Source organism: Agelaius tricolor, unplaced genomic scaffold (assembly GCF_023055355.1).
Source record: "Agelaius tricolor isolate 1412-34295 unplaced genomic scaffold, bAgeTri1.0.p SCAF_42, whole genome shotgun sequence".
In the NCBI taxonomy this organism is placed as follows: Eukaryota; Metazoa; Chordata; class Aves; order Passeriformes; family Icteridae; genus Agelaius; species Agelaius tricolor.
In genome coordinates, this window is record NW_027269302.1 from 606313 (window position 1) to 633968 (window position 27656).

Here is a 27656-nt window from a genome sequence, read left to right on the forward strand (position 1 = left end):
GTACTTTAGATAAAAATATCTAAAAAAACTACCATGCAATCTTACACATCTTAGTTAAACAATTCATATTACAAATATACTAAACACAAAACCAAAACACCACTATAATTTCTCAGACATTTCAACCAAACAATTAAACTTTAATAACATCCTTAAGTACTCCAAAACAATTAAAATTATTTTTAAAAGGTTTATTGGGGGTGCGCGGTTTTATTTGGATATTGGTTTTTTAATTGTTAGAGGCTCGATGATTTAAAAAATGGGAATTTTATAAGAATTGAATCAGATGAAAAGGTGGCAGTCTGCAAACAGAACTGACTGAAAATGAACGGGACAGAAATCAGTAACTCTGAAAGTTTTATTTGCTATCAAATACAACCCACACACCCAGGCCCACACAATCCCCATCCCATTGCTCCAAATTGGGATCCCACTTCTCCCAGTCCCCTTCCAACCCCATCTCACCCTGGTGGCTGTGGAATGGAGAGTTTGGCATGGGATTGAGGTTTTTTGAGGAGGGAACAAGAAATTTGAGGAAGGATTGAGCCTTTTTGGGTTAAAATTCAGTTATTTTCAGAGGGATTTGAGTGGTTTTGAGGTGACAGATTCATCCCTCTTGGCTTTTGGAGTGGAAACACATGGAGAAGAGAAAAAAATTCAGGCCAAACCAAAGGACAAGCAGCCAGGAGTGTCCCCAACATGGATCACAGGGAATGTGAGTGACCAGGGCTGTGCCCAAAGTGCCTCCTCCAGTGGGGGATGGAGCTGCAGCAGCGCACGAAGCTCTTCCCGCACTCGGGGCACTCGCAGGGCTTCCCTTACCGGTGCCTCCGTTGGTGTTGGGTCAAGTTAGAGCTGCAGGAGAAGCTCTTCCCACACTGGGGACACTCGTAGGGCCTCTCCCCAGTGTGGATGCGCCGGTGCCTGACGAGGGTGGAGTTCTGCTGGAATCCCTTCCCGCAGTCTGGGCAGCGGAATGGCCTCTCCTCTGTGTGAATCCGATAGTGCCGGAGGAGATGGGAGCTGGTCTGAAACCTCTTCCTGCATTTATCACACTCGTAGGGCCTCTCCCCAGTGTGGATGCGCCGGTGCTTGACAAGGTCAGAGCTGCGCTTGAATCCCTTCCCACAGTCGGGGCATTGGAAGGGCCTCTCCCCTGTGTGACTCTGATAGTGCAGGAGAAGATCAGAGCTGGTCTGAAACCCCTTCCCACACTTGGAGCACTCATAGGGCCTCTCCCCTGTGTGGGTCCTCTGGTGCCGGATCAGGTTGGACCTTTGGCTGAAGCTCTGTCCACACTCCCCACACTCGTAGGGCCGTTCCCCAGTGTGGGTCCTCTGGTGCTTGATGAGGTCGGCGTTCCACCTGAAGCTCTTCCCACACTCCTCGCACGTGTGGGGCTTCTCCCCATCATGGAGCTGCTCATGGAGCACCAGCTCCGAGCTCTGCCTCCATCTCCGGCTGCCTTCCCGGCCCAGGCTGGCTCTTTCCCCCTCACATCCCCGCCATCTGTGTTTGCAGCCCCTCCTCATGCGGCATCTCCGGGCCTTTTCCTCCCCGTTGGCTTCCTGCGCCGTGGAGCCGCTCAAAACGGCCTCTGCCACCAGGTTCTGCCGCGGGCATTTGTCCTCCCTGCTCTCCATGCTCAGCTCCTGCTCTGGGCGAGGAAGGACAAGGACAGCATGGGATTTGCCTCCGTGCCACAGGCAAGGGCAACGAGATCCCCCCAGGCCGTCTCTGGGGACGCACTGCCCCCGCTTGGCTCTCCCCATTTCGGGATGCCGGGGCTCTTTGGGCTCCCGGGCTCCCTTCTCCCCTCATTCTCTGCTCTGCGCTGCAGCGGCTCCAAGGAGTCCCCCCTGCCCCTCTCCAGGCTCTTGAGGCTCCCGCCAATGGCGGCGCTCCCCCCTCTCTGGCCTCCCCACTTTGGCCTCCTGGGGGACACAGGGCTCTGCTCCTCCAGGCTGCCTCTGCCCGCAGCCGCCACCGCCACCCCCCGATGTCCCCCCGAGGGGCCTTTTCCGCTCAGCCTTGGACTTCTTCATTCTCCAAACATCCCCCCAAAAACCCAACCCAGGGACCCCCCGGGATATCCGGGCCGTGCTCCCCCTCCCCGCTCACCTGCGCCATGGGGGGGGGCGATGATCCCACAGGTGGGGGCTGCGAATTCAGGCAGGGCTCGAGACCGCGTGGCTCCCTCAGCTCAGCCTTGATCCGCCCTTGTCCCTCCTCTTCCTCTTCCTCCCGCTCCTCCTCTGTCCTATCTCCACCTCCCTCTCCTCCTCCCCCCTATACCCGCCTCCTTCACTGCTCTTTCTCCTCCGGCTCCTCCTCTTCCATCCCCCCTCCTCCTCCTCCCCTGTCTTATCCCCACCCCCATCTCCTCTTCTATCCCGCCCCTTCCATTCCTTCTCCTCCTCCTCCCCCCTTACCCCGCCTCCTCCTCCCCCTCCATCCCTGCCCTTCCCTCCCTCCTCCTCCCCCAGCAGCAGCCACACCCTCGGTGCCCCGTTCCCGCAGCCCTCGCAGCCCGCGGCAGCAGCGGCCATGGAGCCGGGCCAGGTCGGCATGGGCAGCGCGGGGCTCTCGGCTGCTCCCAGCCGCTGCGGGCGGGGGGAACCCGGCCTGGGCCAAAGGAGAGGCAAACTGGGCAAACTGGGGGCAGATCACAAAGCTAAGGATGCAGCAGAAAATGGAGCTGAAAGAGTTAGTTTAATATTCACTCCAAACGAGGAAAAACTGGAAATTCCAAAGTTTAGGGAAGCCGAGAAAAAAGAATTAAACAAGATAGGAAATGAACAAGATAAATCAGGGAAATAGAAACTTCTACATGACTTAATAAAATGTGCTTACTAGGAAAAGATTAGAAGACGTGCATCAGAAACCCCACTGGCGTACTCAAGCTTTGTGTGATCATTTTTTAAGGAATTTTGGGTGCACTGGGATTTTTGGTGTAGCAAAGCAAGTCACTGAAAGATGCTTAATTTGCCAAAGGATAAATAAAAAGGTGATGAGAAAAACAACATTAGGAGGTCATGAGTTAGCTCGTCGACCATTTCAAAATATCCAAGCAGAAGTTTAGATTTGTTAGGTTCTGGATTTATTTGGAAAAAAAACCCATTTAATCTAGAAGAAAGAGAATATGCCATATGTTAGACAGGAGATTTTAGGAGAATAAAAATCTTTGAAGTATCAGAAACACCCGAGGAAAAAACAAGAAAATAAAAAGGGGAAATGAAAGGGAGGGGAACAAGAGGAAAAGTCAGAAAGAGAGTGGGATCCTCTGCAGCTCTTGCCCCCTGCGTTGGCGGCCGAGGCGCCTGTCCCGGGTCCCGGCTCGCTGCCCGCCTCAGCTCCGCCTGCCCCGGTTTCCATCCCAGGTGCGGGCTCACTGCCCAGGGCAGCTCCACCTGCCCCGGCGCTGGCGGTGAATTTGTGTGCCCTGGCCCGACTGCCCGGCCCGCGGCCGCTCTGCCGGCCATGCTGGGCAAGATGGGGTTGCTCTGTCCTGCCGCGTGGGCCGAGGTCACCGCGCCGACCGCACCGAGGGCGGGTCCCAGCCATCCCATCCCCGGCTGCCCTGCCCGTGCCAGCTGCGCTGGGCAGCGCCGCTGCTGCTGCCGGGGTCTCCCACCTGCCTTTTCTCTGCCGGGAGCTGCCGGATCAGCCGCCAGAAGCCATGTGGGGGCTGCCCACGCTCCGGCTCGGCCTCCACGGGAAGATCCCCCTCTGGCGATTCCGGCAGCAGACCCTGCCCACACTCCGACCGAGCCTCGGCGGGATATCCTCCCCTGACCCCTCCTGCTCTGAGTTACGTCCCCTTGGTAACCACAGCTCCTGCTGTTCAGGGAAAACCCCTCTCTCTACAGGAAGCACCTTATCGAAACACTAGGAGCTCAGTTAAAAGGCAGCCCTCTCCAAATTCTTTCTCAAAACACGGGAGAAAGGCTACAGAAGGTAAAAAAGTGAAAGAGTTAGATGAAGGGATTGCTCTATTGCCGTTAAGAGAGGTTCCCATGGCAGGGATGCGCTGCCCCGCCCCGCGGGAGCCACCGGCGCCCCTGCCGGCCGTGCCCGGAACTGCACCCAAGGGGAAAGCGCCGCAGCCGAAAGGCCGGGACCGGCTCCGGGCTCTGTTTGTTGTCACTGCCGGAGCTGTTTATACACACTACTATTATTATATTATACACACTAGTAAAGAACCGTTATTCCTAATCCCATATCTTTGCCTGAGAGCCCCTTGATTTCACTATCCTAAAAATTAAGAGGGAGGGGGTTTGCATTCTCCATTCCAAGAGAGGCTTTTTCTGCCTTCCCAAGCAGACACCTGTCTTGTAAAGCAAGACAAGCACCCACAGGCACTGAGGGGGGCTGCAGGAGGGGCAGAAGAAGGCCCTGCAGCACTTGGGCACAAAGGCCCAGCAGGTGAATGCAAGAAGGGAGCAGCAAAAGGCCAAGCTGAAGGCAAAGGCCAGGGCAGAGCTCCTACAGCCCCTGAGGGATCAGCCCCAGGGCCCAAGGGGGCCCCAGCACCCAGGGCACGGCTCGGCCACAAGCACCCGGCAGAGGCATTGCCCTCCTCGGCAGGGCACAGCCCACCCAAACAGCCCCTGGCAAGGAATCAGGGCTCCGGCTGCAGGGCACAAGGACACTGCAAGCAGAGACAGCAGCACCCTCAGGACCAGCAAGTCCAGCCCGTGATGGACATGGATTGGCAGGGCTGGCACAGCTCCCATCACACCAGGGACCCTCCACACTGGAGCCCTTGAGAACATTCAGGTGGGTCTGCATTGAGAGGAGGCATTTCCTGATGGACACAGGGGCCTCTCAATCTGCTCTGAATCTTAGACCTAAAGGGGAAAATAGTACAGGAATATTTTAATTTTTAAGGGAATGAGTGGGAAAGATGAGCAGGTATGATTTGTTCAACCACTATTAGAAACTGTGGGGGATAGGTTTGAAATAAATTTCTTTTTCTTCTTCCTGTGATTGTAATTAACTAGGAAGGAGTTTGAGAGCTGGATTTTAATACTGTAAAAAGGGATACAGAGGCTAGTTCTGTTGTACCTCTGTGTCAAAAGTCTGACAAGGCCTATGCTGAAGTGAACCCAGAAGTGTGGGCAGCCCCAGGGAAATACAGAAAATTAGATATGGAGCCTCTACAAATTAAAGCAACCAGGACAAGCACTACCCTGTTCCAAGAGAGGGAAGGAAGGGCTCACAGCCTGGTATTGAGTCCCTGTTAAAGGCAGGGCTTTTGGAGCCAAGGGTGTCTCCCTACAACACTCCTATCTTGCCAGTCAACAAACTGGATGGATGGACACAAGGAGGAAACACAGAATTTTCAAGTGTTAAAATTAAGATTAACTGAGGCGAGTGGCCTGGGCCTTCCAGACAGGGAAAAAGAATTTGAATTATAGGTGGACGTTAAACAGGGTCTTGCCAAAGGAATTCTTGTGCTAAAATGTTTAACCCAGTGGCCAGAGAGCAGCCTTATTGTCTGCAGAATTGTGCAGCCACAGCTTCCGTGGGAGCAGAGGCCTGAAAACTGATGACAACAGGAGGATCTCCTAGAGTTCAAGTCTGGCATCAAGTTAAAGCTTTGACAACCAAAAGAGCCTCTAAATGGATGAGCAGGGCTCGGTTATTACAGTATGAAACTTGTTCAATGGCACAGGAGGATTCAGAACTGAGGACAGGACAAGGGTTTAACCCAGCCTCCTGTTTGAACAGCCTGGAGAGGGGCTGGCAAGGAACCCAGGACTGCACTCAAGGGACAGAGCTCCCGAGCCAGGCTGGGAGAGATTGATGGGACATTCCCTGGCCTGAGGGAGACAATGTGTTTGTGGATGGCTCTGCAAGGGCAGCAGAAGGGAAAAGAGCTACAAGACAGGCTGTTATTAAGGAAGGGGAATCAGACAAAGCGCAGGTCACCGCCCCATGCTCAGCTCAACCCGCGGAGCTGTGGCTGCTTGTAAGAGCCTGGCACTGAAATGCCCTGAGCAGGAAGGCTTCAAAATCTTCTGCTGACACCATGGCACCTAACAGGGGGGCAAAAGCAATTCTGACTGCTTCAGCAAGCACTGGATCACTTATTAACCTATTGCTAAAACAAATAATTCAAAGATAATGGATTGTGGAAGCAATAGATTCAGATGGGGAACTCATTTTACAGGAAAGACCCTTCAGGGGGTTATGGCAGCTTTAGGAATACAATGGGACCTCCATAACCCCTGGCAAGCCCAGAGCTCGGGTTGGGTAGAAAGAATGAATGGGGAAATAAAGAAACACCTTTGGAAGCTGGAGATGGAAACCAAGATGCCATGGGTACAGCTTTTGCCATTGGCCTTGGCAAGAAAAAGAGCCAGACCCAAGGCAGATATTCAATTATCTCCCTTGGAATTCATGTCTGGAATTCCTTACCTGGGCAATTCTCCACCTAGTGCAGGGTGGAAATAAGGGATGTAAATGTAAGGCAGGCTGTAGCCAGGATCCTGTCTCCTGTGGAATCTCTCCCCCAGGAAGCTGGGCTGGCACAGAGCCTGCCCTGGGACTTTGCTGTTGCCAACACCCAGCCAGGCCATCGGCTCCTGCCTAAGGAGTGCAAAGCAGCACCACTGGTGGCCAAGGGGCCCACGCCAAGTGTCCCTGAGGCCAGAAACAGCCGCCAGCACAGCTGAGCACGGGGGGACCCCTCAGCCTGGCCTCAGGGGCTCTGAAGCCCCGGAGATTTGCACTTCCCGCCTGCAGCAGGACCATGGGAGCCCCACTGAGCCTGCCCTGAAGGCAACACAGCAGCAGCCAGGGCTCCACAGCGGGCCAAGCCCCTGGGCCTGCCCACAGATCCTCTGCTCAAACCCTCGGGAATCCTGGCCACCCTCCCCTGGCACCTCCAGCCACTGCGGCCAAGCCTCGCTGCCGCTGCTGCAGCTCCAGCGCTGGCTGGGCCTGCACTGCCACAGCTGCTGGGGAGCACCACGGCACAATTCCACCCTGGGGCTCACTCACACCCACACTCTGGGCTGCCTGCGACTGCACTGCTGCAAAATGTACCCATCCTGCTTCTTTTAAATCTTATTTCTCTGCTCAGAAAGGTTTCTCTACTCAAAGGTTTGCCTTTGGGAAAGAAATTTTAAAGGTTTTATTTAAGGGGTTCCCAGTCTGTTCCGATGTTAAACTCATCTCCACCACTCAGTGGAGATGAGTTTAACATCCGAACAGACTGGGAATAGCCCAAAAGACACCCACAGAGATAAGGACCAGCAACAAAACATCAACGCCCCGCAGCAAACAGCAACCAACAGCTACCCCAGACACTGCCCCCGCACAGCTGGAGACACCTGGTCTGGAAAAGGCTGAGAAGGAAATCCAGGAGTGTGGACCGAATTCACAGCAGAGGGGAAGAAATCCGAGTCTAATAGGAAACCAAATACTAAAAACTTACACGACTTGGAAGCAATGAACATTAAAGCAGTGGATTTAGATTGGTTCAGACTACGTAAAGTTTAGGAAAAATCGAGTAAAACTGACATGTCATGGAATGATTTTTTCTGCACAGCCGGGCCATGTGTGGATGAAATTATTTCTGTTGCCCATCCTGGCCAGAACCAAGCAATGCCTTGACTCTCTCACACTAAAGAGATTCTTGGAGAGTTTTTGTTTTCCCTACAGTTTCAGTGATAAGATTACAACATGAGAAACATTTTTTATAATAATCCTACTTTATATTGTCAGGTAGGTTTGGGACAGAAGGGTGAGAATCAATTTTTGGTCAGGGTTTTTCCATGTTCGCCTTTATGTTGCATTTTGCAAAATTGAAGAGCTTTAACCGTGATACTTTTAACTCTTAAATAGTTAATACTTTTTTTAAAAAAAGCAGATTCCGGGACGGGGGGGGGGGGGGGGGGGGCGGGGCACATGTGACTCACCAGATGGCAGCCCTGGAAGAGAAGCTTTGGTTCTAGTCAGCCAGGAGAGGAGCTTTAGGAATGCAAATGAACCCTGCTGGGCAAAGCCTGGCCAATGTACCTGGGTCTCTTGCCTGGGGCAGGAATTGGGCTGGTTCCCCCTGCCCCTCACCCCGAGCTCTGCCTGCTTGCACTGATGGAATTTGCACAGCTCAAGGCAGAGCCCGGGGTGAGGATATCTGACCCTGCAACAGAAACGGGTGAAGCTGCACAGGGAAACAGCAGATGGAGAATGTTGGGAAAACTTCACTATAAATAAATGGGGGGGAATCATCCCTCTGCCCACTCCAACGTGTGCTGTCACTGTCTATGTTATATGGGGTGGATTAGAGCACTGAGATGTTCTTGCTACCACAAGTTCCGGGAAATCAGTTGGGAATCCAAGTATTTGATGATTTAATTAGAGAAAAATGGTCAATTGATGCAGCCCTGGCTGGAGAGAGCGGCCAAAGATGGGGAGAAGATGAACGGCCAGCAGAACAAATCCTACAACACCATGGACCAGCCCCTGGGAACCCAAACCAATTCATATCAGGAGCCACAGAACCCATTTCTCATTTCAATGGCACCATTAGATTACAAGCTGCCCTCGGAATAACCAACCAGACAGCTCCAGCTCCTGACCTTCCTGCTGAGCAATCCACTGAAATGAGGAACACAACATTTCACCATGGGACGGGATCAGATCATCTGTTAGCAGAGAAAAGAGGAGTTTGTGGAAAATCAAATGACTCAAACTGGTCTTGGCAAATAGATGACAAAGCCAAAGTGGTGAAACAGATAACAAAGGAAACAAAAAAGCAGCTCATGTACCAGTCCAAACGTGGAAAGGATGGGAATGGGACATGGTTTTGTGGTTCCCTGGCAGACCATGGGTTAAACGAATGCTGCTTCTGCTCTGATGTGCTACAGCACCTCTCACCTTTTTACCGTGCTCCACACCTTGAGAGTGCAGCTCATTCAGCAGCTGAGCGGGGGCCAGGGACTTGTAGATAAGGAAGTAAGGAGCGAAACCACCAGCTTCAATAAATGTTATTAATTAACATGGACTGCTGCTCGCAGAAATTCCTGCTAAATTCCTGAACGTCGAGAACAAAAAAGACTTAACAGAGCCGTGAATATCGGCTGTTCTACAAAAGTGGGGGTGCACATTAACGAGGACGTGCAGTTGGCAGATCGGGAGGTCTGAACCTTCCAAGTACCTCAGCCAGTGGGCAAAGGGAGAGGGAGATGAGCCGGGAAAATGAGGATAAAAAGGAGGCTGCGAACTACAACAATGGCAGCGAGCGCACGGCAAATGCGCCACGGCCTCTCCCTCTGCTCAGCAATAAAGTCACTTGTACAGGACTCCTCTGTCTCCTCGGGGCACAGAAACCTCCGGCCACGTGAATTTCCCCGCACAGCCGCGGGCACGGGGCAGCCGCCCCTGTGCCAGCCACAGGAACCGGGCCGAGCCAGCGCTGCTCCGGCAGCGGCTCCTGCCGAGGCAGCGGCCGCAAGGAGACCGCGGGCAGCCGCTCCCGCAGCGCCCTCACGGCAGCGGCACCACGGGCCGGACACGGCACAAGGAACCCGCCTGAGCCCCCTGCCGCCCCCGAGGCCCGCAGCGAGCCCCGAGCCCCCGCACAACCCAGCGCGGCTCCCACCTGCGCTGCGGCCGCCTCCCAGCTCCGCCGCCGCCTCACCGGTGGCTCCCGGTCGCTCCCAGTATGGTCCAAATCACTCCCGGTAGGATCCCAGTTGCCCCCGACACGGTCCCAGCGGCTCCCAGTCATGCCCTGTATGGTTCCTTTCACTCTCAGTCCCTCTCAGTAAGAGCCCAGTGTGGCCCCAGTCACTTCCAGGATGAGCCCGGTCACACCTTACCCGATGCCATTTGCCCCCGCTGTGGTCCCAGTTGCTGCCAGTATAAGTCCAGTCACCTCCAGTTTGATCCCAGTTACTCCCAGACACTCCCAGTACTATGCCAGTCACTCCAAGTGTCACCCCATCAGTCCCAGTATGATCCCAGTATGACCCCAGCATGGGGCAGCTGCTCCCAGTATGATCCCAGTTGCTCCCTGCATTACTCCAGTTTCTCTTCTTCACCCCTACTACAGATCTGATCACTCCCAGTATGATTCCAGTCAGTCCCAGGATGATCCAAACCATTCCCTGTCCAATCTCAATTGTCCCCTGCATGTTCCCAGTAGCCCTCAGTGTGGTCCCAGTATATCCCAGTATGATCTCTGCTGCCTCAGTTCTGCTCCCAGTGGGTTCTTTTCCCAGTCTGTCCCAGTCCATTCCAGTCTGTCCCAGTCTCTCTCCAGCAGCTGCTGCCCACCCCCCCCTCCCAACCCCATTCCCGGGCACTGGGACCCCCCCCTGCACCCCCTTATCCTGCACCAACACCCCCCTGCACCCCCTTTCCCGGGTATCCTCCTCTCCCAGCCCCTGGATCCCCCATTTCCGTGAGCCCAGGGAGCCCCGGGCCCCCATTCCCGGCCAGCCCGGGGCACCTCAGCCCCAGCCTCCCTTTGCTGGGAAACCCGGCCTGGGCACGGGGCTCTGCGGCCGCTCTGGGATTTATGGTCCCCCAAAGGAAAGGGAGAGAACAGCAGAGAGAGAGCGAGAGAGAAGGAGATTGGGAATCAGGGATCGGGTCCCAGCGCCCAGCCCTGCTCCGCCGGGGGTGGGACCCGCACCCGCAGCAAAAATTGGCTCCGCTGCTCCCGCTGCTTGCCCGGCTTTGGGCCGAGCCCAGCGGGGTCCGGGCAGAGTTTGAGCGCAGGGCCGGGAGTTCAGCAGAGCCCGGCCCGGGGGTCCCGCAGGGCGCGGCCCTGGAGGGTCCCAGACGGATCCCCGAGGGATCCAGAGGGGTGCCAGGAGGGGATCCAGGTGAATTCCCTGGAATTCGCCCTTTCCCCCTCCCCCCGCGCTCCCTCGGGCACTTTCGCTTTCGCGTCTCTGCAGCCGCGATCGGGGACGGCTGCGATGGCCCCAGCGCTGGGGCTGGGGGTGCTCCGGGGGCTCCTGGGGCTCCTGGGGGACCCGGGGGCCGCGACCAAAGGTGAGTGGGACCCCCCGAAACCGGGACCCCCCTGAACCGCAATTCCCGGGCACCGGGGCCCCCTTGATCTTCCATTCCCGGGCAGGGGAACCCTCCTGAACCCCCATTTTGGGTCATGCCACCCCCCCTCACTCCACTTCCCCAGCACCGGGACCCCCCTGTACCCCCTCATCTGGCACCGAGATCCCCTGAACCCCCATTTCTGTTCACCGGGACCCCCCTGAACCGCAATTCCTGGGCACCGGGAACTCCCTAAACCTCCATTCCCGGGTACCGGGACTGCCCTGAACCCCCATTTTCGGTCCTGTGACCCCCTCAGCACCCTATTTCAGCACCGGGACCCCCCTGAACCCCCATTCCTGAGCACGCGGACCCTCTTGAGCGCCCATTTCTGGGCACAGGGACCCCCCTGTACCCCCTTGCCCAGCATTGGCACCGCCCCGTACCCCCTCATGTGGCCCCAGGACCCCCCTGAATCCCCATTTCTGGTCACCGACGCCCCCGGAACCGCAATTCCCGGCCACCGGGACCCCCTTGAATCCCAAATTCCTGGAAGGAAACTCCCCCCGAACCCGCATTCCCCGGCACGGGAACCCCCTGAACCCCAATTTTTGGGCACTGGGACCCCCCTGCCCCCCCTAATCCGGGCCTAGGATCCCTCCGCACCCCCGTCAGTGCTCTGGGACGCCCTGCACGCTCATTCCCGGCCACCTCGTCCTTCCCAGACCCCAGACCCGCCCTTTTCCTCGGCTTTTGGACCCCCAGATCTCCCAAATTTCGGTGTCCCCCCAGTTCTTCATTCCCGGCGCTTCCTGGAAGGGGTTCCAGGGGATCCCGGAGGGTCCCCTGGGGTTCCAGGGGGTCAAGAGACCCCCCTTGAACGTTCATTTTGGGGCACTGGGACCCCCCCTGTACCCCCTTCCTCAGCCCCGATAACCCCTGCACCCCCTTATCTGCAGCCTGGAACCCCCTGAGCCCCCATTCCCGGGCAGGGAAACCGCCCTGAACCCCAATTTCTGGGCACCGGGATCCACTACATCCCCTTATCCGGCACCGGGACCCCCTGAACCTCAATTTCCAGGCACCAGGACCCCTTGAACCCCGGAACTCGGGAATGGAACCCCCCGGAACCCCATTCCTGGGCACCGGGACCCCAGTGCATCCCGTTATCTGGCCCTGGGACCCCCTGCACCCCCTTTCCCAGCACCAGATCCCAGCCAGGCCATTATCTGGCACCGGCACCCCTGAACCCCCATTCCTGGGCACCGGGACCCCACTGCATCCCCTTATACAGCACCAGGACCCCCTGAACCCCCATTCCACTGCACCAGGACCGCCGTGCACCCCCATATCTGAGACTGGAACCCTCCCAAACCCTCCGTTCTCAGGCACAGGGACCCCCCTGCACCCCCTTATCCAGCACGGGGACCCTCCTGCACCCCCTCATGCAGCACCAATGCCCCCCCGCACCCCCTTTCCCGGCCCTCCCCCTCTCAGACACCCCAGCCCCCGCTTTTCCTTGACCCCAGCACCCCCTGGACCCCCACTCCTGCCTTCCACAGCCCCCACCCACCACCTTCCTAAACACCGGGGCCCGTGCACCCCCTTTCCTGGGCACAGGGACCCCCTGGACACCCCATTGTTATAAAATTGACTCAAAACGAGTAATTTCCAATCAAAGAATTTATTAATTATTGAAGCAGTTATACTACGTAAGCAAAGGCTCAGCGCTGGGCGACAGGGGAGTCTCCGCTCCACCTACTGCCGCCCCAACTAGTTTCTGGTTCAGTCCTTTTATCCTCTCCATCCTTCAGGAGTCCATGTTATCTCGGAGTTCTCTGCGCCTGCACTGGTTGTTGCTAGGGGGTCATCCTTCTGTCTCCTGGTGGTTGGTGATAAAGGCTGCGGAGTCTTCCTCAGCCGCGTCTTCTTCACCCTATGTCCTTATTTGGTGACTTCTCCATGGAAAATTACCAAAATCTTATGATTAATGCAATATGTGCCCTATCAAGCTTAAGCAAGCAAATGTCCTGCCTTGCAGACTGTTTATCTGCCCCTGCCCCTTCCCCAGCTTTTCCCTGGTCGTTATCTCTGTGAGTTATCTGCTTGTACCATTTGTCAGTGAGAAAGGTTTCCCTGCTGGGTGTTAATCTGCCCCTGCCCTTTCCCCAGCCTTTCCCTGGTCGTTATTTCTGTGAGTTATCTGTTTGTACCATTTGCTGGGTGGGACTATGTGTGGGCTCCTGCAACCCCTTCCCTGGTATCCTTGTAGCTCATATCTCATGAAGTAGTACAGAAATAGTCAGCAGACAACTCTTGTAACACACTGGTCTCTTTTTCATGACGAACAAAATGTAGCCCCTCATCTCAATTCCCCCTTTGTTTTGATACTCAATTTTGTTCGTCAAAATGCTCTAATTCCCTTTTGCTGAGCTCCAGAGACTCTTCTGGATCATCCATCTTCAAGGTTCCCTGTTTTGCTCGTGTGAGCATAAGGTGAGCAGCTTCTAATCTGCCTTTTACAATGCTAATCAATTTATTAAAAATACAAGGGCCAAACGTGAGTCCCAATAGTAAGAGAAGTAGTGGACCCGCTATCGTTGATAATAAAGTTGTAAGCCAAGGAGAATAGTTAAACCAAGATTCATACCATCTTTGGTGTTTTTCCCTTTCTCTTTGTCTTCTTTCTAGCCCCTCCCTTAGTTTTGCCATTGAGTCCCGTATAATTCCGCTCTTGTTTACATATGTGCAGCATTCTTCTCTTAAAGCAGCACATAGTCCTCCTTGTTGCAGGAATAATAGATTTAACCCCCTTCGATTTTGTAAGGCTACCTCTGCTAGGGAATCTAATGATTCTGTGAGGTCTTTGATGGAGGTTTCGATCCTCCTGAGGTCTTCATCTACAGAGGCTCTTAGTTCTTGGAATCCTTGGTGTTGCTGTATGAGTGAGGCTATTCCTGTTCCTGTCCCAGCTGCAGCTATTCCTAGTAACATTGCTACAGTGAAGGTTGTGAATATTTCCCGTTTCACTATGTGGGGTCCTATATTTTGATATTGTTCATAAACGTACTCTACGGGGTGGTAAAGGACTCTGGGTACTATCAATACTTGAATACAAAAGTCACTGGATTCATTAAATCGGTCTATATTTATACATGGGGTGACTCCGAGAGTGTTACAGACCCATTTAGTATTTGCTGCTGGCAGTATCCAGCTGGCAGGTTTCTTAGGGTCACTCAGATTCCCCATAACCTGACATAGATGTCGTTTTTCCACTGGTACTCGTCCTATACATCTTCCTCTCCCCGTTACCCTTGCCAAGGTTATCCCTCTCGATTCTTCTCCTTCTTTTTTCCATAGGCACCTAGCTGGGTTGGTCCCATTTACTCGTCTGCTTTTTGCTGTTACCCCTATGGCTTCATAGAACGGGGGGTTTACGGTGTAACACAGCCAACATTCCTCAGTTAGATTTGGATGGGTCTCATTCAGGACTAGGAAAGTGGCCTGTAATATTTTCCACAAGTCCCCTTCTCCTGGGTTTTCAGGTCCTTGGGTCGAATCAGTAAAGTTTTGCTTATACATTTCTGGAAGACTAGTGGTTGGGGCTGTTTCTGATTCATTTCCATTATTTTCTCCTAGCGTTAGTTCTCCAGCTATCGCCTGGTTTGGTCCAATTGGTTCGGGGTCGTGTGGCACGGTTGTCTTTTGGATTATAAAGTGCCCCCCTCTGTCTGTCCCTGGTTCCCATAATCGGGCTCCCCACATTTTCCCTAATAACCAGACTTGGTCATGTGGTTTTGTCACATTAATGTAAATCATATTGCATGTTCCATCTAACCCTCCTTCTTTCTGGGTATATGTGGAAGTGGGCTGTGTACACCCGTATGGACCCCATCCAGTTCTGATAAACCTGTCCTCGTTCCCCCCAAAGGAGCTTACTGATACACAGTCCCAATAAGCACAGTAAAAGTGTCCTGGATAGTTACAATACCCTTTTCCCGGGTTTGAGCTTGGACAAAAAATAATATCCAAACTGATTTAAACATGGATTTACAGGTATTAAATCACACAAAGTACATAAAAAGCTGGGTGCGCCAGACGTGATTTTGGTCTGGATAACATACTGGTCTTCCCATCTAATCAGTGACCATTTGAAGGGTTGATGTGACTACCCTTCTGCCCCTGAACTTGTTACGATGCACCAGAAAAGAATTAAGGCTTGTAATTTGGGGCTGTCATTGTCGGAGCTCAGGTTGAATTTTACCTTTGGTTTCCCCAGTGGTGGGTTACCAATCCTGGGGCAGGACGGCCAACATTTCCTGGACATCCCATATGGGGGTCGGGGCTTCCGACGGACTCCACTGGTTATTACCTCTCTGCCTCGCCCGACGACTCGTTTGCTGCGAGCCTCGGGGTTTACCATCTTCTCGGCAGCAGAGGTATTCTTCAGGAGCCGGATAAACCTCCCGTTTCCACTTTTTAGCACTGGTGGCCCAGTTATCAGCTTTTATTAATGAGAGGTCACGCCGCAAATTGGGGGCTTTCTTCTGACACACCACTTCCAGGATGTCCAGGAGAAAGGGGATCGGTTCGTTAGGGTGGTAGCAGAACCGATCAGGATTTACCCCTTTGGAAAAGGTTTCCCACCACTCGTCAGATCCAAGCTTTACCTCCCCCGTAGCAACTCTGCTACTAAGAATGATAGAAGTTAGTCTCCTCTCTTTCTCATAGCACGGCGTACAAATTCCCCTAGGTGTTCTACCACTCCGACAATGAGACCACCAAGGTTCGTGACACAATTTACAGGAAAAGCATACAAGGGGGTGACAGTCACAATCTAACCAGTTACACTTTAACCTAATATCTTTGTTTTGTGCTTTTTCCCCCTCCCATGTGTGCCCTTTATGTTCTAATCTCGGGGACTTAAAGTAGGGCTTTCTCAACTCGTCCTCTAAGAGTTTGCAATATCCAAGAGCCTCCCGATTCCCTATTAGGTGGGTTTGGAGATAATGGTTATCTCCAACCCAGATTACTATCCAAATCATTTATCAGTTCGTTTCAGCTTTAATTTGGTTTCTCCCGGGAGACTGCAAACCTCCCAGCTGTGAGGGGGTTTTACCGGTCCTTTTATGCGACTAGCATGAGTCCATCCTTTTTCAGCGGTTCGTATGGCTGCTTCTGTGGTGAGGAGTACTTGGAACGGTCCTTCCCACCTTGGAGTCAAGGGGTTTTCTTTCCAGCTTTTCACACCCAATCTCCTGGCTGTACCTGGTGTAAGATAAAATCTAAAGGAGGCCATTGTGCTAACATACCTTTTTCCCATAATGCCTTTCTGTACTTTGTCAATTCCACCAAATATTTTTGCGTACATGTGTCATTAATGACAGGATGTTCGTTAGGATTTTCTAGGTTATACGGCATCCCATACATCATTTCAAAGGGTGATACCCCTAAATCAGCTCTAGGTCTTGTTCTTATATTTAGCAACGCTAGAGGAATACATTTAACCCAGGTCAAATTGGTTTCTGCTACCAGTTTGGTCAATTGCTTTTTTATTTCCCCATTCATTCGTTCAACTCGTCCAGAGCTCTGGGGATGCCAGGGGGCATGTTGTTCCCACCGTATGCCCAGAGCTGTTGCTAAGTTTTGGGTAACTTGGGAAATAAAATGCAGCCCTCTATCTGAGTCAATGACTTCTGGGACCCCGTATCTCGGGATTATCTCTTCCATCAATATTTTCGTAACTACTTTGGCTGTTTCTCTTACGGTTGGGAAGGCTTCCACAAAATGTGTTAGGTGGTCCACCAAGACCAAGAAATATTTGGTTCTCCCTACTTTGGGGAGCTCGGTGAAATCTATCTGAATGTGGGAGAAAGGCCTTTTCGCTAGCGGTCGGCCTCCCTCCGGTAATTTTCTCAAATTTTTTCTATTTACTTGTAAGCAAATTAGGCATCCTCTGGTTACTTGTTTGGCAATGTCCCAGATTCCCACACTCACATACTTTGCAGCAAAATAATCTACCAGTCCCTGTGATCCCCAATGTGTTTTTTGATGTATCTTAGTCAGTAATCTATGTGCCAATGCTCTAGGTATTATTTCTCTGCCATCTGCTAATTTCCATGCTCCTTGTGCATCCCTTTTAGCTCCTAGTTTTTGTATTTTATTCTCTTCTTCTTTATTAAACTTGATGTCGGGGTCAGGTTCTGGCGTTTGGGAGTGTTCTATGTTTTCCTGCAAGGTGAGGAGTCTCAGGGCAGCCCGTTTAGCCTCCTGGTCAGCTGCATTATTTCCCCTACTTCTCAAATCCAGTCCTTTTTGGTGACCTTTCAGGTGAACTATAGCTATTTTTCGGGGTTTTCGTAGGGCACTGAGCACGTCTAATATTAATTTACGGTGAACTAAATCTTTCCCTTGTGAATTTATTAGTCCTCTTTCCTCCCATATTTTGCCAAATGTATGGACTACCCCATAGCTATATTTCGAGTCCGTAAAAATAGTCCCATCTTTTCCTGTTAACCATTCCAGGGCTCGTAGTACAGCATATAGTTCACATGCTTGGGCGGACCAGGATCCACTAAGGGGTCCCGATTCTATCACTTCCAGGTTGGGTCCCCTTATGATAGCATATCCTGATTTTCTCCTTCCCTCAACTACTCTGGAGGATCCATCCACAAACAGTCTTCCTCCTTTTTCCAATTCTTCTTCTTCCAAATCTGGTCTGATTTTTGTCTGTTCTTCTATAGTCACTATACAATCATGTGTTAGTGCTTCTTCTGGTCCTCCATATAAGAAGGAAGCTGGATTTTGGATATTAGTAGTTTCTAGAGTTAAATTTGGAGCCTCAATTAATATTCCTTCATATTTTAGAAGCCTTGCGTCTGAGATCCATTTTTCAGCCTTTTGCTGTAAGACTCCCCGTATGTTATGGGGGGACAGCACTTTCAGGCTGCTATTAAATGTAATTTTCCGGGCTTCTTCTACCAAAAGAGCACATCCTACAATTGCTTGTAAGCACGTAGGCCATCCTCTGCTTACTGGGTCCAAGATCTTTGATAGGTAAGCCACCGGTTTCCTTTTCTCTGCCCATTCTTGAGTAAGGACCCCATATGCGACCCCCTTGTCTACGTTTATGAACAAAAGGAAGGGTCTATTAGTATTAGGTAAACTTAATACCGGGGCATGGATTAGGCTCTCTTTAAGCTCTTGCAGCCTTTCGGTGTCCTCCTGATCCCATTTTAGGAGTCCCTCTTGAGTAAGTTTCTGATACAAGAAAGTCGCCTTACTACTGTAGTTTTCAATCCATTGTTGACAATAACCAGTTAGTCCAAGTATTTGCCTGATTTGTCTCTTATTTCTTGGAATTGGTAATGCTAAAATCGCCTGTATTCGTTCGGGGTCTATTCTCTTCTCTCCTTTCTTTAGATAATGGCCTAGGTATTTTACTTCTTCTTCGACAAATTGTAGTTTTGCCTTGGAGACTTTCAATCCCTTTAAGCCTAAAAAGTTCAATAACTTAATACTTTCTTTCCGTACATTCTCTTCCTGCTGCCCCGCCAGGAGTAGATCATCTACGTATTGGATTAATGTAACCCCTGGCCCCACTTGGTAATCCTGTAAAATTTGCTCTAAAGCCTGCCCGAAGAGATTAGGGGACTCAGTGAATCCTTGAGGGAGTACCGTCCATCTTAATTGTTGTCTCCTTCCCGTATCGGGGTCTTCCCATTCAAATGCAAAATAATCCCGGCTTTCTTTAGCCAAAGGGCATGCCCAAAAGGCATCTTTGAGATCTATAACACTGTACCATAAATTCTCAGGCCCCAGTTTAGTCAAGAGGGTATAAGGATTTGCCACCACCGGGAACTGGGCTACATTCGCTTGTTTATTTCCCTTAAATCATGCACCAATCGATAGGTGCCGTTTGGCTTTTTAACTGGTAGGATGGGAGTATTGAACGGAGACATACAGGGTTCTAACAATCCATTATGCAACAACCTTTCTATTTCTGGTTTTAATCCTCGTCTCCCTTCTGGGGATAATGGGTATTGCTTAATTTGGACAGGGACATCCGGATTTTTGATAGTTACCGAAAATGGAGTGATTTTTAGCTGTCCCACGCTCTCAGGCGTGTACCAGACTTCGGGGTTAATTTGCTTTTCATCTTCTACCCTTAAAGGGCATAATTTAATTTTTAATTCCTTATTATCTACACCTATACTAATCCCTAATTCTATAATCATGTCTCGCCCGAGCAGATTATAATCTGACTCGGGTACCAATAATAGATTTCCCATCCCTATTTTGGATCCTGATTCTATAGTCACATTTTTTATGATTTGTACTTCAAAAGGTTCCCCTTTTGCCCCTATGACAGTGGCAGTTTCTTTAGAGATGGTACATCCTTTTGGTAGGTTCTGTACCGTGGATCTTTCTGCCCCCGTATCTACCAAGAATTCCATTTCTTGGTTGTGGGGACCCACTTTAAGTTTTATCAAGGGCTCTTTATGATTTTTCCGGGTCCCCACCAAATAGAGCCCCTGACCCCCCTAGTCCATTTGGAACTGCTTCTCGTCTCTGATTCGGACTCTACATTCTCGCTTAAAATGCCCTTTTTTTTCCGCAATAAAAACACACCTTCACCCCTTCTGACTCCCCTATACTTTTCTCTTTTTGTTCACTCGAACCTCCCTTTCGCCCTTCTCTTTGGTACCTCCCCCCACCTGTTGCTGCGACCATCAACCTTACTTGTCTGCGGTCTCTTTCGTCGTCCCTACGGACATATACTTTCTGTGCCTCCCTAAGCAGTTCATCCAGCCCCCTGTCCTGCCAGTCCTCTAACTTCTGGATTTTCTTCTTTATGTCGTCCCACGATTTTAAAACGAAATGGACTTTCAGCATTGACTGTGAAGTTTGGCTATCGGGGTCCATTCCGGAGTACAATCGTAAGTTCCTCCGTAATCTCTCGAGCCATTCCGTAGGCGACTCGTCCTTCTTTTGCCTATCGTTGAATGCCCGATCTATATTTTGCCCCCTTGGGACTGAGTCCCTAATCCCCTGAATAATTATGGTCCTTAAATCCTGCATATGTGTTCTATGTGCCGCATTTTGGTGGTCCCAATGGGGGCTCTGTAGGGGCCATTTAGTGTCCGCAGCCGGGCCTTGGACATGCTGCGTGTCCCAAATACGCATTCCTTCCCTTCTTATCATATTCTGTTCGTCAGTAGAGAACAGAATGCCCAAAATGGACTGCATTTCTTCCCAGGTATAGATGTTTGGTCCTAAGAACTGGTCGACCCTCTCGGCTACCCCAAAAGGGTCCTCTAATAAATGTCCCATGTCCTTCTTAAAGTCTCGTACATCTGCCGAACTCAAGGGGACAGTAATAAATCCTATACCCGCCTGTGGTCCACCCATGGGCATCTCCCGTAGAGGGAATAGCCCCGTCTCAACCCTACTGCGGCTCCTTGTAATCGGGCCTTGGTAACCGGTTTGGTTAACCTCCCCTTGGTTACCCTCTTCATCATTGTTCGGTGCAGGTGGTTGTGGAGGTGGTGGGGCATTGGGTGCTAGCGGTGGGACATATGGGGGTGGTGCTATAATTAAGTCGCCCAAATGATTGTCCCTCTTCCCCTTTTTGTCCGGATCCCCTTTCCCTTCTCTTAATTGGAAAACATACACTTCGGGTCTTGCTACCCATATTTTGGCATAATCACTCTCCTCTTATGAGAAGGGCTCTTTAGAATTTACCCATAGGTTCAAGTCCTGTCGAACCCAGTCTTCAGATGATCCAAACACGGGCCAAAAAACTTTTTTGGAAATCTCTTTCCCACCCCATACTTCCATGCAATAATGTATCATTCTGGCCCTATCCTTAGTCTCGGTCCCCGGGTAATACTTCCAATTACTAAGCATGAATCCTAGGGGGCTGTCCCTTGGAATGGGGGGGAGTTTGACTTGGGTTGGGGTCTTGCTTTTCCCCTGCCCCATTCGTCCGGAGTGCCTTCTTTCCCTCTCAAATTCCTTTCACTTCCCCTTTTTTGTGGCCCGAGCCCTCGCGGGTCTACGGGAACCGCACTACTCAAGGGTCCGCACTCACTTGGAGAGTCCGGCTGCCGGCCCTCCTCTCATTCACACTTGTCCACCGCCACACTCCGGGATCCCAACCCCGCCCGGACGGATTCCCTTTTATACTTACGCGTCCTGCGTCTTCGTCCGGACTCCGTGCACAGATTATTAAGGGAGTCACCGGTATAATTTGTCCTGTTTGTTTACTAGTATATATTTTAGGGTCGTCGGTGAGAGTGGCGGAGGTTCTCCCAGAGGGGCCACCCGGAAAGCACTGGATGAGGCGCCCCCCCACTCTGGGTAGATCTTACCCGATCCAAACTCTCATCTGAGTCACGGCACCAAACTGTTATAAAATTGACTCAAAACGAGTAATTTCCAATCAAAGAATTTATTAATTATTGAAGCAGTTATACTACGTAAGCAAAGGCTCAGCGCTGGGCAACAGGGGAGTCTCTGCTCCACTACTGCCGCCCCAACTAGTTTCTGATTCAGTCCTTTTATCCTCTCCATCCTTCAGGAGTCCATGTTATCTCGGAGTTCTCTGCGCCTGCGCTGGTTGTTGCTAGGGGGTCATCCTTCTGTCTCCTGGTGGTCAGTGATAAAGGCTGCGGAGTCTTCCTCAGCCGCGTCTTCTTCACCCTATGTCCTTATTTGGTGACTTCTCCGTGGAAAATTACCAAAATCTTATGATTAACGCAATATGTGCCCTATCAAGCTTAAGCAAGCAAATGTCCTGCCTTGCAAACTGTGCCCTATCAAGCTTAAGCAAGCAAATATCCTGCCTTGCAGACTGTTTATCTGCCCCTGCCCCTTCCCCAGCTTTTCCCTGGTCGTTATCTCTGTGAGTTATCTGCTTGTACCATTTGTCAGTGAGAAAGGTTTCCCTGCTGGGTGTTAATCTGCCCCTGCCCTTTCCCCAGCCTTTCCCTGGTCGTTATTTCTGTGAGTTATCTGTTTGTACCATTTGCTGGGTGGGACTATGTGTGGGCTCCTGCAACCCCTTCCCTGGTATCCTTGTAGCTCATATCTCATGAAGTAGTACAGAAATAGTCAGCAGACAACTCTTGTAACACACTGGTCTCTTTTTCATGACGAACAAAATGTAGTCCCTCATCTCAATTCCCCCCCATTTATTTATAGGAAAGTTTTCCCAACATTCTCCATTTGCTGTTTCCCTTTGCAGCTTCACCCTGCTTTTTTTTAAAAAAGTATTAACTATTTAAGAGTTAAAAGTATCACGGTTAAAGCTCTTCAATTTTGCAAAATGCAACATAAAGGCGAACATGGAAAAACCCAGACCAAAAATTGATTCTCACCCTTCTGTCCCAAACCTACCTGACAATATAAAGTAGGATTATTATAAAAAATGTTTCTCATGTTGTAATCTTATCACTGAAACTGTAGGGAAAACAAAAACTCTCCAAGAATCTCTTTAGTGTGAGAGAGTCAAGGCATTACTTGGTTCTGGCCAGGATGGGCAACAGAAATACTTTCATCCACACATAGCCCGGCTGTGCAGAAAACATCATTCCATGACATGTCAGTTTTACTCGATTTTTCCTAAACTTTACCTAGTCTGAACCAATCTAAATCCACTGCTTTAATGTTCATTGCTTCCAAGTCGTGTAAGTTTTCAGTGTTTGGTTTCCTATTAGACTCGGATTTCTTCCCCTCTGATGTGAATTCCGTCCACACTCCTGGATTTCCTTCTCAGCCTTTTCCAGACCAGGTGTCTCCAGCTGTGCCGGGGCAGTGTCTGGGGTAGCTGTTGGTTGCTGTTTGCTGCGGGGCGTTGATGTTTTGTTGCTGGTCCTTATCTCTGTGGGTGTCTTTTGGGCTATTCCCAGTCTGTTCGGATGTTAAACTCATCTCCATTGAGAGGTGGAGATGAGTTTAACATCCGAACAGACTGGGAACCCTTTAAATAAAACCTTTAAAATTTCTTTCCCAAAGGCAAACCTTTGAGTAGAGAAAGCTTTCTGAGCAGAGAAATAAGATTTAAAAGAAGCAGGATGGGTACATTTTGCAGCAGTGCAGTCGCAGTTAGCCCAGAGTGTGGGTGTGAGTGAGCCCCAGGGTGGAATTGTGCCGCGGTGCTCCCCAGCAGCTGTGGCAGTGCAGGCCCAGCCAGCGCTGGAGCTGCAGCAGCGGCAGCGAGGCTTGGCCGCAGTGGCTGGAGGTGCCAGGGGAGGGTGGCCAGGATTCCCGAGGGTTTGAGCAGAGGATCTGTGGGCAGGCCCAGGGGCTTGGCCCGCTGTGGAGCCCTGGCTGCTGCTGCGTTGCCTTCAGGGCAGGCTCAGGGGCGGCTCCCATGGTCCTGCTGCAGGCGGGAAGTGCAAATCTCCGGGGCTTCAGAGCCCCTGAGGCCAGGCTGAGGGGTCCCCCCGTGCTCAGCTGTGCTGGCGGCTGTTTCTGGCCTCAGGGACACTTGGCGTGGGCCCCTTGGCCACCAGTGGTGCTGCTTTGCGCTCCTTAGGCAGGAGCCGATGGCCTGGCTGGGTGTTGGCAACAGCAAAGTCCCAGGGCAGGCTCTGTGCCAGCCCAGCTTCCTGCGGGAGAGATTCCACAGGAGACAGGATCCTGGCTACAGCCTGCCTTACATTTACATCCCTTATTTCCACCCTGCACTAGGTGGAGAATTGCCCAGGTAAGGAATTCCAGACATGAATTCCAAGGGAGATAATTGAATATCTGCCTTGGGTCTGGCTCTTTTTCTTGCCAAAGCCAATGGCAAAAGCTGTACCCATGGCATCTTGGTTTCCATCTCCGGCTTCCAAAGGTGTTTCTTTATTTCCCCATTCATTCTTTCTACCCAGCCCGAGCTCTGGGCTTGCCAGGGGTTATGGAGGTCCCATTGTATTCCTAAAGCTGCCATAACCCCCTGAAGGGTCTTTCCTGTAAAATGAGTTCCCCATCTGAATCTATTGCTTCCACAATCCATTATCTTTGAATTATTTCTTTTAGAAATAGGTTAATAAGTGATCCAGTGATTGCTGAAGCAGTCAGAATTGCTTTTGCCCCCCCTGTTAGGTGCCATGGTGTCAGCAGAAGATTTTGAAGCCTTCCTGCTCAGGGCATTTCAGTGCCAGGCTCTTACAAGCACCCACAGCTCCTTGGGTTGAGCTGAGCATGGGGCGGTGACCTGCGCTTTGTCTGATTCCCCTTCCTTAACAACAGCCTGTCTTGTAGCTCTTTTCCCTTCTGCTGCCCTTGCAGAGCCATCCACAAACACATTGTCTCCCTCAGGCCAGGGAATGTCCCATCAATCTCTCCCAGCCTGGCTCGGGAGCTCTGTCCCTTGAGTGCGGTCCTGGGTTCCTTGCCAGCCCCTCTCCAGGCTGTTCAAACAGGAGGCTGGGTTAAACCCTTGCCCTGTCCTCAGTTCTGAATCCTCCTGTGCCACTGAACAAGTTTCATACTGTAATAACCGAGCCCTGCTCATCCATTTAGAGGCTCTTTTGGTTGTCAAAGCTTTAACTTGATGCCAGACTTGAACTCTAGGAGATCCTCCTGTTGTCATCAGTTTTCAGCCTCTGCTCCCACGGAAGCTGTGGCTGCACAATTCTGCAGACAATGAGGCTGCTCTCTGGCCACTGGGTTAAACATTTTAGCACAAGAATTCCTTTGGCAAGACCCTGTTTAACGTCCACCTATAATTCAAATTCTTTTTCCCTGTCTGGAAGGCCCAGGCCACTCGCCTCAGTTAATCTTAATTTTAACACTTGAAAATTCTGTGTTTCCTCCTTGTGTCCATCCATCCAGTTTGGTGACTGGCAAGATAGGAGTGTTGTAGGGAGACATCCTTGGCTCCAAAAGCCCTGCCTTTAACAGGGACTCAATACCAGGCTGTGAGCCCTTCCTTCCCTCTCTTGGAACAGGGTAGTGCTTGTCCTGGTTGCTTTAATTTGTAGAGGCTCCATATCTAATTTTCTGTATTTCCCTGGGGCTGCCCACACTTCTGGGTTCACTTCAGCATAGGCCTTGTCAGACTTTTGACACAGAGGTACAACAGAACTGGCCTCTATGTCCCTTTTTACAGTATTAAAATCCAGCTCTCAAATTCCTTCCTAGTTAATTACAATCACAGGAGGAAGAAAAAGAAATTCATTTATTTCAAACCTATCCCCCACAGCTTCTAATAGTGGTTGAACAAATCATACCTGCTCATCTTTCCCACTCATTCCCTTAAAAATTAAAATATTCCTGTACTATTTTCCCCTTTAGGTCTAAGATTCAGAGCAGATTGAGAGGCCCCTGTGTCCATCAGAAAATGCCTCCTCTCAATGCAGACCCACCTGAATGTTCTCAAGGGCTCCAGTGTGGAGGGTCCCTGGTGTGATGGGAGCTGTGACAGCCCTGCCAATCCATGTCCATCACGGGCTGGACTTGCTGGTCCTGAGGGTGCTGCTGTCTCTGCTTGCAGTGTCCTTGTGCCCTGCAGCCGGAGCCCTGATTCCTTGCCAGGGGCTGTTTGGGTGGGCTGTGCCCTGCCGAGGAGGGCAATGCCTCTGCCGGGTGCTTGTGGCCGAGCCGTGCCCTGGGTGCTGGGGCCCCCTTGGGCCCTGGGGCTGATCCCTCAGGGGCTGTAGGAGCTCTGCCCTGGCCTTTGCCTTCAGCTTGGCCTTTTGCTGCTCCCTTCTTGCATTCACCTGCTGGGCCTTTGTGCCCAAGTGCTGCAGGGCCTTCTTCTGCCCCTCCTGCAGCCCCCCTCAGTGCCTGTGGGTGCTTGTCTTGCTTTACAAGACAGGTGTCTGCTTGGGAAGGCAGAAAAAGCCTCTCTTGGAATGGAGAATGCAAACCCCCTCCCTCTTAATTTTTAGGATAGTGAAATCAAGGGGCTCTCAGGCAAAGATATGGGATTAGGAATAACGGTTCTTTACTAGTGTGTATAATATAATAATAGTAGTGTGTATCAACAGCTCCGGCAGTGACAACAAACAGAGCCCGGAGCCGGTCCCGGCCTTTCGGCTGCGGCGCTTTCCCCTTGGGTGCAGTTCCGGGCACGGCCGGCAGGGGCGCCGGTGGCTCCCGCGGGGCGGGGCAGCGCATCCCTGCCATGGGAACCTCTCTTAACGGCAATAGAGCAATCCCTTCATCTAACTCTTTCACTTTTTTACCTTCTGTAGCCTTTCTCCCGTGTTTTGGGAAAGAATTTGGAGAGGGCTGCCTTTTAACTGAGCTCCTAGTGTTTCGATAAGGTGCTTCCTGTAGAGAGAGGGATTTTCCCTGAACAGCCGGAGCTGTGGTTACCAAGGGGACGTAACTCAGAGCAGGAGGGGTCAGGGGAGGATATCCCGCCAAGGCTCGGTGGGAGTGTGGGCAGGGTGTGCTGCCGGAATGGCCAGAGGGGGATCTTCCCGTGGAGGCCGAGCCGGAGCGTGGGCAGCCCCCACATGGCTTATGGCGGCTGATCCGGCAGCTCCCGGCAGAGAAAAGGCAGGTGGGAGACCCCGGCAGCAGCAGCGGCGCTGCCCAGCACAGCTGGCACGGGCAGGGCAGCCGGGGATGGGATGGCTGGGACCCGCCCTCGGTGCGGTCGGCGCGGTGACCTCGGCCCACGCGGCAGGACAGAGCAACCCCATCTTCCCCAGCATGGCCGGCAGAGCAGCCGCGGGCCGGGCAGTGGGGCCAGGGCACACAAATTCACCGCCAGCGCCGGGGCAGGTGGAGCTGCCCTGGGCAGTGAGCCCGCACCTGGGATGGAAACCGGGGCAGGCGGAGCTGAGACGGGCAGCGAGCCGGGACCCGGGACAGGCGCCTCGGCCGCCAACGGAGGGGGCAAGAGCTGCAGAGGATCCCACTCTCTTTCTGACTTTTCCTCTTGTTCCCCTCCCTTTCATTTCCCCTTTTTCTTTTCTTGTTTTTTTCCTCGGGTGTTTCTGATACTTCAAAGATTTTTATTCTCCTAAAATCTCCTGTCTAACATATGGCATATTCTCTTTCTTCTAGATTAAATGGGTTTTTTTACAAATAAATCCAGAACCTAACAAATCTCAACTTCTGCTTGGATATTTTGAAATGGTCGGCGAGCTAACTCATGACCTCCTAATGTTGTTTTTCTCATCACCTTTTTATTTATCCTTTGGCAAATTAAGCATCTTTCAGTGACTTGCTTTGCTACACCAAAAATCCCAGTGCACCCAAAATTCCTTAAAAAATGATCACACAAAGCTTGAGTACGCCAGTGGGGTTTCTGATGCACGTCTTCTAATCTTTTCCTAGTAAGCACATTTTATTAAGTCATGTAGAAGTTTCTATTTCCCTGATTTATCTTGTTCATTTCCTATCTTGTTTAATTCTTTTTTCTCGGCTTCCCTAAACTTTGGAATTTGCAGTTTTTCCTCGTTTGGAGTGAATATTAAAGAAACTCTTTCAGCTCCATTTCCTGCTGCATCCTTAGCTTTGTGATCTGCCCCCAGTTTGCCCAGTTTGCCTCTCCTTTGGCCCGGGCCGGGTTCCCCCCGCCCGCAGCGGCTGGGAGCAGCCGAGAGCCCCGCGCTGCCCATGCCGACCTGGCCCGGCTCCATGGCCGCTCCTGCCGCGGGCTGCGAGGGCTGCGGGAACGGGGCACCGAG

The 27656-nt window shown here is 51.7% G+C and overlaps 2 protein-coding genes across 4 annotated transcripts in view; one reads left to right on the plus strand and one right to left on the minus strand.

Moving 5' to 3' along the window:
• LOC139603907 (zinc finger protein 436-like) overlaps window positions 1-27656 on the minus strand; it is a 623778-nt gene that overhangs the window by 548158 nt on the left and 47964 nt on the right. The window lies entirely within an intron of this gene.
• Window positions 1-27656, plus strand: part of LOC139603901 (zinc finger protein 154-like) — a 488962-nt gene that overhangs the window by 45126 nt on the left and 416180 nt on the right. The window lies entirely within an intron of this gene.